This window comes from Tachypleus tridentatus, chromosome 10 (genome assembly GCF_004210375.1).
Source record: "Tachypleus tridentatus isolate NWPU-2018 chromosome 10, ASM421037v1, whole genome shotgun sequence".
NCBI classification, from domain to species: domain Eukaryota; kingdom Metazoa; phylum Arthropoda; class Merostomata; order Xiphosura; family Limulidae; genus Tachypleus; species Tachypleus tridentatus.
Window position 1 is genome coordinate 87,615,728 of NC_134834.1, and position 9,981 is coordinate 87,625,708.

Below are 9,981 nucleotides of genomic sequence, written 5' to 3' on the forward strand. Positions count from 1 at the left end.
AGTGTGGATATATAGAGATGTCAAGTTTCAATTCAAAGTTGCACAATTTCATATAACAAACGTAAGTATACGATACATATACATACAAAAGTAAACTGTCAATACAGAACACATGAGGCCTAACACTGGAAAATTCACAAACAAATTAGTGATAATGTTTACAAAATTTAATTTGAAATGAATGAGTATAATAGGAGACTTTAACCATTTGTATGGAATATCGTTTATTGAACAGACTATACGATGCTAAAAAAATACTGTTGTTAAAAATTACATATTACTTCTCAGGTTTATTAGCTTTATTCCTGTAGATATAATACTGAACTAAGAAAGAAAACACAGAATCACTTATGCCTACATTAAACCACTCTATAAGCTATACATGAAAAAGGAAATTATTTGTTGCATACTGAAAAACAATATTCATAGGCTGGTCAATTGATCATTATTTTATATGTTTTCCAAGTTTTATTTTTTCTGTACAAGAGAAACATATCCACCAATGAGTTGATTTGCTCTCTGTACGTCATCATCAGTCAAGAAAGGTGCGTCGTCAATTCCTATGCTGTTATTGTCGTAGTAAAAGTCAGGAGCGTTTGCACAAGGTATAGCTTCTTCTTGGAAGGCACAATTGAGAGTCTGTTGGTTAAAAACGGTCTGGTTACCACAGAGAAAGCTGTACTGATTAACGATTTGCTCTCCAGTATCCAACACCTGTTGAACACATACGTGGAAGATCTGGCATTTGCTAGTCAAATCAACATAACAGCCATTTCTAACCCATCACTGTACAAACCTGGTTTTACATCGCCCACAACGAGATGCGCGCCGTCTGGCAGTTCGTAAGCAACTCGTTTTGCCTGTAAGATATAGAAAACGTGAACTTCAGTTTCCAGTGTAAGCAACAATAGTAATGCATTCGTATAAAAACTTTTACGTGAATTTGTTTAGTGAAAATCGTATGTTCTTATTCATTTCTGGAATAGAATTACAGTACTCTTTATCTATACTTAGTTTCGTATTAAATAAATATGGGCTACTTTCCAATAAGGCAAAGGTATATCTATAAACAGGTTGAAAAACACAAACAAATCAATTTTTCAAATCGTCATATGAAAACTGAAACAAAATTTAAACTTTCTATAGTATCTAAATTGCAAGCTAAGGCACGTAACTTGCATCGAATTACGTTTTATGTGTTAACTTTAAATAAACATATTTCTTAAATGAAAGTAACAGAAACCTAAATGTGTTTGAAACTCTTTCAGAACTTTGTTTGTTAAAAACTGCACTCGGAGATTGACAAGATGGTAAACTTAACAGTTAATAGTGTATTTTACTGGTAACACCGTACAATATTAACATTTCTAAAGTAACAATAAATTCGCGTTATAAAATAATGTTTTCATAATGCCCTATACGTGATGGACCTACAAGGTTCTCATGTGAGCCTATTTCTTTGACTTAAAAGACAATCTCCCATTTATCCCATTTATTATGTGGAACTGACATTGCATATATGTATATTTTTTCAAAGCCATAGCACCTTACCTGCTATGTCAACTGAAGGAATCTAGCCCCTGATTTCAACGTTGTAAATCCGTAAAGTTAACGCTGTCCCGCCAGAGGACACGTCGAAGTGACTAGAACACTTCTACATGAAATGCAGTTTGCTCCCTGTTACGGAAGATCACGGTAGAAGACCTGTAAATTTACAATCGAATCTTATTCGTCATTTCTCGAAGCCTCCAGAAACAGTAATCAGAAAAAAACAATCTTCTTTATTTCTATCGACATCTTCACTGGTGTTAATAACCCATTCCGCGAGTACACTGTATGTGTGTGTGTTTTCGTATAACAAAGCCACATCGGGCTATCTACTGTGTCCGTCGAGGGGAATAGAATTCCTGATTTTAGAGTTGTAAATCCGCAGACTTAGCAATGCTCCAGTAGGGGACACGCGAGCAGCAAGAAGGTGAACTACTGTTCCTGAACAACCCCGTGGGGTAGAGCTGGAAGGTATACGTATCTGTGACCTCTTTCTTGAAACAACTAAAAACCTGTCAAATTTAAAAAAAATGGCCCCCAGTAGCTCAGGTGTAGGTCTGAAGAATTATGACGTTCAAAACTGGGCTTCGATATCCGTGGGTACAGAGTAGATCATGTAAATTATAACCAGGAAAAATAAAAAATAAAATAATTAAAAACGGTTATTTTGTTTACTTGTCTTCAAAAAGTAAACGGTCTTGGCATCTAATATACATATATATACTGGATATGAGTTATTTCTCTCAGTCAACAAAGTTAAGTCGATCGACCGATTAAGTTGAATTTTTGACGGTGTCTGAAGAAGTTTCGCTGACTCACCCGTGGTAAGGAAAAGATCACTGCCATTAGCATGGAAGCTGCAAACGAGAATGTATAATAAGTAGTTGTAATAAAATAAGATCGAATGAAGAACACTTTCCACTTTTAACGTTGAGATATTTTGTAAGTCACAGAACAGTACTTGATCTATGAAAATTGTTGTAATATTTGGAAAATATAGCTATATATTGTTACATATTGTTATCAATATTGTGATATAGTGTTTTTTATGTACTGCAGAATACTTTGATTATTTAAACAAAATGTTTTACACACATATTTTATTAAATATAAGATATTAAAAAATACAATAATTAATCTTACTTACGAGTAAAACGCACTTCATCGTTACTAAACTAAAGTACTGTAAATCAACCTGTAAAGAAAAGTGACGACGATTCGGTTTACGTAAACACATTCAGAGAAATGTTAGGTATATATTATTGTAGTTCTTTCTCGTGAGTTCCCCAGTGTCTCAGCGGTATGTCTGAGGACTTATAACGCTAAAATCCTGGTTTCGATACCCGTGGTGGGCAGAGCACGGATAGCCCATCGTGTAGCTTTGTGCTTAATTCAAAACAACAACAATCTTTCTGGTGAAAACAAACCAAATACATAGTATAATTATATTCACAGAAGCTTGAAATTCTAACAGCTAATTATTAGATATTAAGACACAAACACATACGTTTATATAAATTTTAAAGAATCTGTTAATTCCACAGGTATAATATCGAACATAATATCCGTACATATTATGAATCCTGTAACTGAGGAAGTTCGTTGCTTCAAATGAAAATCTCTGACGCCAGGTGGCTAGCCAGATATTTGCCTACCTAATTTCTCTACTTTTTTTTCATTTTGAGGTATCCACTAATTCAGCTGGATAAAGTTCGTTTTCTTTATACTTTCGAGAAGAAACCACTAGATCAACCGGTTTCCTTGTTGCCATGAGCCACTTGAATCAGGTCACTAGATAACGAATCATCTTTCGTTGAGAGCTTGAATTGGCAAACAAGAGGTAACCCATTCCTTTTAACTCTTGGTCTGCTCTTGTCTAATCGAACAGTGGAATTTGACAATACCTGTTTTCGCGCATTTTGCATTGAAAGTGTGGAGCATTGGCGGTAACACAACACATAAACCTCATTATTTAGATGATGCAAGTGGAATATGTCATAAGATTAATACTGGAAGTACAACTTCCATACAATTAACAATTATTATGTTATAAATATTTATAAATTGTTTTATTGTGAATAGCCTTCTGAATCTTTCTGTTTAGTTTAATTTTTATTTTTTTAGAAATGAAAATCTATATCAATAAATATAGTGATATAGGAATTTATGCAAAATTCTTTCTCGTTGGAATTGTATTCAATTTGAACAGTAGTATCTCTATACATGAAACACACGAGCACCTGTATTCTACATTTCGCAGAATAAACACCGAAGTATGAAATGGAAATATCTCTTATCTGTTGATACGATGAAGGAACAACTGGTACACTGACTAGTGAAACGTGTTTGTTGAAAAGTTCAATCTGAATTAAAGACAGAGAATTAAAGTACTTTTACCTTAGGTAGACACGAGTTTAATATATGAAACTTGATACGAAAGTTCTAGAAGAGAATGCAAAACCTAGTCTGAATATCAACCGAAAATTTTGTATCGTGGTAGAAAAATGAATACATGAATACATAGGCTTATTATGGAAAACATTTTCTTTTGAAACACGTGATTAAAACATTTGTTATTTACATTCGATATTTCCAATAGCATATTTAGAAAATAATCAGTGTATTTTAGGTAGAGATCTATATTTCTTAATTTTTTGTTCAATTTCACTGATGTTTCACCTCATTATCTATCATAGATACCCTATGTAGTTCAAGGGTAAGTGTAGATGCTGGAAAACCTACATGTTCAGATCACTCTTAGTCTATTTTGTAGCCTTCTGCTTTATAACAAGCAAACAAACTTTCACACATGACCCTTCAAGTTGAATCATGTTTAACAGGTGTTTCAGCATCAGCTCTCAGAAGTAGTATATTAAAATCACAATTAAATGCAGGTTATTAATATTACAATGCTACACTTTATGTTGAAACAGTCTTGAGTGAACTAAAGCATCGTGGTCCAACCCCTTGAAACCCATGAGCTAAAGTAATATTTATTCTGAAGATTTGGATCGGACAATAGAAAAGTGGACACTGAAATAAGATATTTTTTAAAAAATTTAATAGTACTACAGATTCTGTGTGCGTGTGAGAGAAACAGATACAACACAAAAAAAACTATAATAAATTTATAAATTTGAAATAACATCTCTGTACTTTTTACAAACTCTAAACTGACTGAACCTATGAGTATACGCGTAACGTTCTCGTGATCGCTCGTTTAACTCAACCAATCAGCATTGAGGCAGAGGGGATAAAAAATCCAAACTGTCTTTTTAGTCTTAAATTGTGTTCTAATTTGTAACTGTGAAATCATTTCATATAAATATATATATCTAACCTTTGGAAAAGCGGATGTGTGTCACGTCACACTTTATCACTTTAATAAATGGGAGGAGTCATAAAAGCCCAAACATATTTATCCTGAGAAATAGTTCAGTTACTGTCTGCTCATTATGTATTTAGTGATGTAGGTGTAAGTCATCGTAAAACCTTATAACTGTAGTGAACGTTTGTAAAATATGCCCAAAGTAAGAATGTTGTGTTTATTACCTGGCCTAAAACCAAGGGCATAATTTTATTAATGAAACAAAATATGGATTCAATTTAAACTTTAATCGATTATGAATGTAGCTATTTTCTGTTAATATCAGTAACATTTAATGCAAAACAAACCTGTTTAATCAAAGGAGACTCATAATTACGAAATCAACAAATATTTTTACAGATGTCTTGTCTATGCATTTAATTTTGTACTTTCTGTAGATAGATTAACAATAATGTCAGTATATACATTTGCCAAACAACAAAACACAAAAACCATTGTTGGAACGTAATGTTATCGAAACGCACTGGCTTTAATACATATTAGAAATTGTTAACCAATTGATTTTTATCAATAACTGTTCTATTAATACGCCATGAATTGATTTCATGAATGATCTCAATTTTGATTCTCACAAAGGAATTTACCTTCGAGTATGAACTTGTGAATAGCCTTCATAACAAAAATTTCAGGAACTGATAGGTTTTAGGACATTAATAATTTTATTTCTTTTTGTTATTTCTGAAATTCGGTTTACATCAATTATTTTTTTTATGCGTGGTCAAACATTTGTGTGGACTGAAAAAAAAGACGTCGCAGGCCGCCAGGTGCATTACACTGATACAAACTGTTTCGCAAAGCGATCCTATCAGTTTCTATAACATTTTACAGAGGAAGGGTTGATCTAAATGTAATTTATTCACAGTAATTTATAGATAAACTATGAAGTTTATTTTCATTTCCACATGTATGAGCATCAAGCCAAATACATTCAAAGTAATAAACAACGTATTCCGTTGTATGAACAGAACCCAGTCATACAAGATATCAGCGACTTTGGTTGAAGGAACACAGAGAGTTTCTCCTAGTAAGTGTTATTTTTTATGTTATTTGATGGTTAGAGTAATCGACTCGCAATTTGCGGTTACCGGATTCCAATCTTCTTCATCGAACATACTCGCCCTTTCTGCCATGAGTACGTTATAATGTAATGATTAAACACATCAGTCATTTAGTAATGAATAGCCGAAGAACTGGTGGTGAAATGTGATCACTTTCTGTCTTACGTATAGTTTATTACAGCTAAATGAGGGATAGTTAAAGCAGTTGGATTTCGAGTGGCTTTGGGTAAAATTAAAAAACAAACGCAGAAATAACGTTGTCACACTTATATGATGTCACAGTTTTACAAAATGTTGAATCGAAATGTCGTTAATAGGGTTAAACATTGTTGATAAACTACATGATTCTGGTGCTGGCCCGGCATGGCCAAGCGTGTTAAAGCTTGCGACTCCTACTCTAAAGGGTCGCGGGTTCGCATCCTCGTCGCACCAAACATACTCGCCGTTTCAGCTGTGGGGGCGTTATAATGTAACGGTAAACCCCTATTCGTTGGTAAAAGAGTAGCCCAAGAGTTGGCGGTGGGTGGTGATGACTAGCTGCCTTCCCTCTAGTATTACTCTAATAAATTAGGGACAATTTGTGCTCTACCCATCATTGGTACCGTATACTGGCTTCTAATACTGTAAGTGCGAAGAACGCCAGTATGCTACTGAAGCGCCATTAATATAAATTTGAAAGATTGTTCAAGAGAACTCTAGCGCACTATAGGACTACACATTTCACTTGGTGTCCTCAATGGCGACATTTTGTAGCTACATTCTAGATTTTTATAAAAATCAAATGAAATACGAACACTGATGTTTCGTTTATCAGTATTCAAAATACTGTTTATTGAACATCAACACAAACGTTCAGAAAATTAAAACTTCAATTCTCTGTGTATATACGGTTCAAGTAAACTGTAAATTATGCGTGTATGTGACTTTAGAAACAAAGTAAAGCTAGCGTGCTCCTTGATCAAGTTGCAAGTTAAAAGTTAATTGTTCTTAAATTTAAAGCTCATTGTCGACTTCAGGACAGAACTAAAACAGAGGAGAGAGAAAAAATGTGACTACAAAGCTTCGTTTTTCTAGATACTTTTAATCGTAAAGGATTTTGTTAAACGTATCATTTTGGTTTAGTTTTTATCAAGCTCTGCTCCAGCTGGTCTATCTTGTTTGTGTTTGATGTGGAAGTTTTATTGGTGCCACTGTAAACTGATATGGATTTACTCAAGTTACAAGCCAATATAACAATCCCTGTGAATGCAAATCAACCATCCAACAAAGTTGTAAGTAATTTAACAATGGACACACTTTATTTATTATTATTTTTAGGAAGTTACATATGTGCATTTCGAGCCCGAGGAAAATCATTTTGCCAGGAGTATTCTTTCAATTTTAATTATCTTGCGCCCCTTGCGGTATGAAAATATTATTAAGTTTGTAATTAGTTTAATTCAAAGTCGTTTGGCAATACGTATCAAATAAGAATAATAATAACCTATTATACAAACTATCTGTACATTTATATCTCTTTAACATTCAAAACACAAGCACTTAGATTTACTTATGCATCAACAAGTGAAAAGCGATTGTCTTTACAACGTTTCAATCATTTAAATTGGATATTTTTTTTTTATAATTAAATTCGTTAAATTGTTTAAAGAATCATTTTATGTTTTAGAGTAGGGGTCTCCAAACTACAGCCCGAGACTTCGGCCAACCAACAGTTTATTAAAATAGTAATATAATGTTTTAATGCATAAGAACAACAAATAAAACGTAATTGAGGAAAAGCCAGTGTAGTTTTGATACAGCCCGCCAACAGTTCATTAAAGTAATGAAACGATATAATGATATTATTATTATTTTCATTTTTAATGATATAAAAGTAAAAAAGACAACGTAAATGAGCCAAAGTCAATCGAGGTGAAAACCACTTTTCTACTTGCTGGAAAACGTCATATTACTTAGTATTATGTAATCTCACTTATCGATCCCAGTGCCCTGAAGTAGCATGTTCCCACGCCTACCCCCCTGCACGTCCGATTGTGTTCATGAATGCTGCTGTTTACTTTATGTTCGAATTAATAGTTATACCTAGTTATTATGTCAGGACAAGGAAAGAAGAGAAAAGTTTACTTTGAATGTCGTGTTTTTTAGGAACAGCAGAGAAGGTATGACTTTGTTATTGAATGACGTAACAAAGCGTTGTGCTTAATATGCAACGAGATTATTCCAGTGCTAAAAGAATACAACATTCGTATACATTATAAAAGTAAGCAGTCATCAAACTATTCTCAGTTCACGGGAATGCTACATTCTCATAAATTCGAAGCCTTTAAATGTATCTTGTTGTTACAACAGTTTGTATTTAACAGGAAGAAACCCGAGAATGAAGTTGTAACAAGAGCAAGTTTCCAAGTGGCACACATGTTAACCAAGAGAAAAAACCATTTACAGATGGTGAGCGAATTGAATTATGTATGATTGAAGTAGCCGAAGAAATTATCCAGAAAAAGCAGAATTACTTAAGAATATTAGCCTTTCGACGAATACAGTTGCACGTAGAATCGAAGGCATTGGAAACAATATTGTGTCTCAGTTGAAAGATAAGGTCAAAGAGCTCGAGTGGTTTTCTATCGCGATTAACGAGTCAACAGATGTGTCCTACACTTTACAGGTATTATAAGACAGAACAATCACTGAGGACATTTTCAGTACAACCTGGAATGAAAACAGCTGGAATGTGTTACAACGGATGGTGGTAAAAATATAAGTAGTGCAGGAAAAGGTTTAGTTGGATAAATTTACAAAGTTTTAAGAAGAGCGGGTTGTTCCAAGCTTATGATTCATCGTTGCATTATTCATCAGCAGGCGGTGTGTGGAAAATATCTGTATCTGTCACGTGCCGTGCAGCATGTAGTTCTAACAATTAACTTCATTTGTTCTCATGAACTCTGTTATCGTCAATTCCATGAATTCTTGACGGAAATAGAAGCAACATATCAAGACTTGTGGTACCACACTTCAGCTCAATGGCTTTGTTGTGGAAAGGTTATTTCTCGACTTTTTGGGCTTAGAACTGAGATTGAAATTTTTTTAAATGAAAATCAATGCTCTCAACCGTTACTCACGGTTGAATGGCTTTGAAAATTAACTTTTTCTCTCGACTTCACCACGTACCTGAATAAATTCAGTCTTAGATAACAAGACGAAACCATGTTCATCTGTAGACCGATTTTAAAGCATTTCGGCAAAAACTCAGGCTCATTTCGATGAGGAGTTGTTTCAGACACTTTTCATATTGTGAAAAGTTCAAACCAGAAAAGTGTTCTCCATTCCCACGTAGGTTTGCGAAAGATATCCTCTCTGATTTGGAACTGCAGTTGAAGGAGCGTTTTCCTGATCTTGATGCAAGCGCAACAGAAATAAGGATTTTCCAAAACCCATTTGATTGTGCTATTGATAAACTGCCACCTGAAGTTTAGAATTAATTGATGTGCAATCCAATGACATGTTGAAAGACAAATACAAAGAAGGAAAACTGATAGAGTTCTATGAATGTCTTCCAGTGATCAACATGTTCATTTAAAAAGCTTTGCTTGTGAATTTATTTTAGTTTTTGATTCTATCTATTTTGTGAAAAGTTCAGCTTAATGTGATAAACATTTGCAATCACTTTTGATGTCAGGGAGCACTAACTTTGAACCTTAATTAAGTGTAATTTTATCAAAAAACATCAGTTTCATGCTTCTTATTAATGCTAAAAAACGACGATTCTGCGTCCTTGCCTAATTTTACCACGATCCCTCAGGCTCACGAAGTCTAAAGAAAAATCTATCTATCGGTAGTTGTTAAAAATTGCTGTTAATATCAATGTAGATCTCAAACAATAATAAAAGTCAGTAACATTCACGAAAAGAAAGGTCTTCTTTTATCCGGAACTGAAAAAAGTTTGAACGAAAGTGTAAAATAACAGCTGTACATATTTCTCTATCACAA

General features: G+C 33.8%; 1 long non-coding RNA gene across 1 annotated transcript; it reads right to left on the reverse strand.

Moving 5' to 3' along the window:
• Positions 1–205: 205 nt before the first annotated feature.
• Positions 206–2,355, reverse strand: LOC143229815 (uncharacterized). The gene is made up of 2 exons (XR_013016082.1): positions 1,552–2,355; positions 206–860 (listed from the first exon to the last, which is right to left on the reverse strand). It is a non-coding gene; the product is annotated as an uncharacterized LOC143229815 (long non-coding RNA).
• Between the last annotated feature and the right edge of the window lie 7,626 nt (positions 2,356–9,981).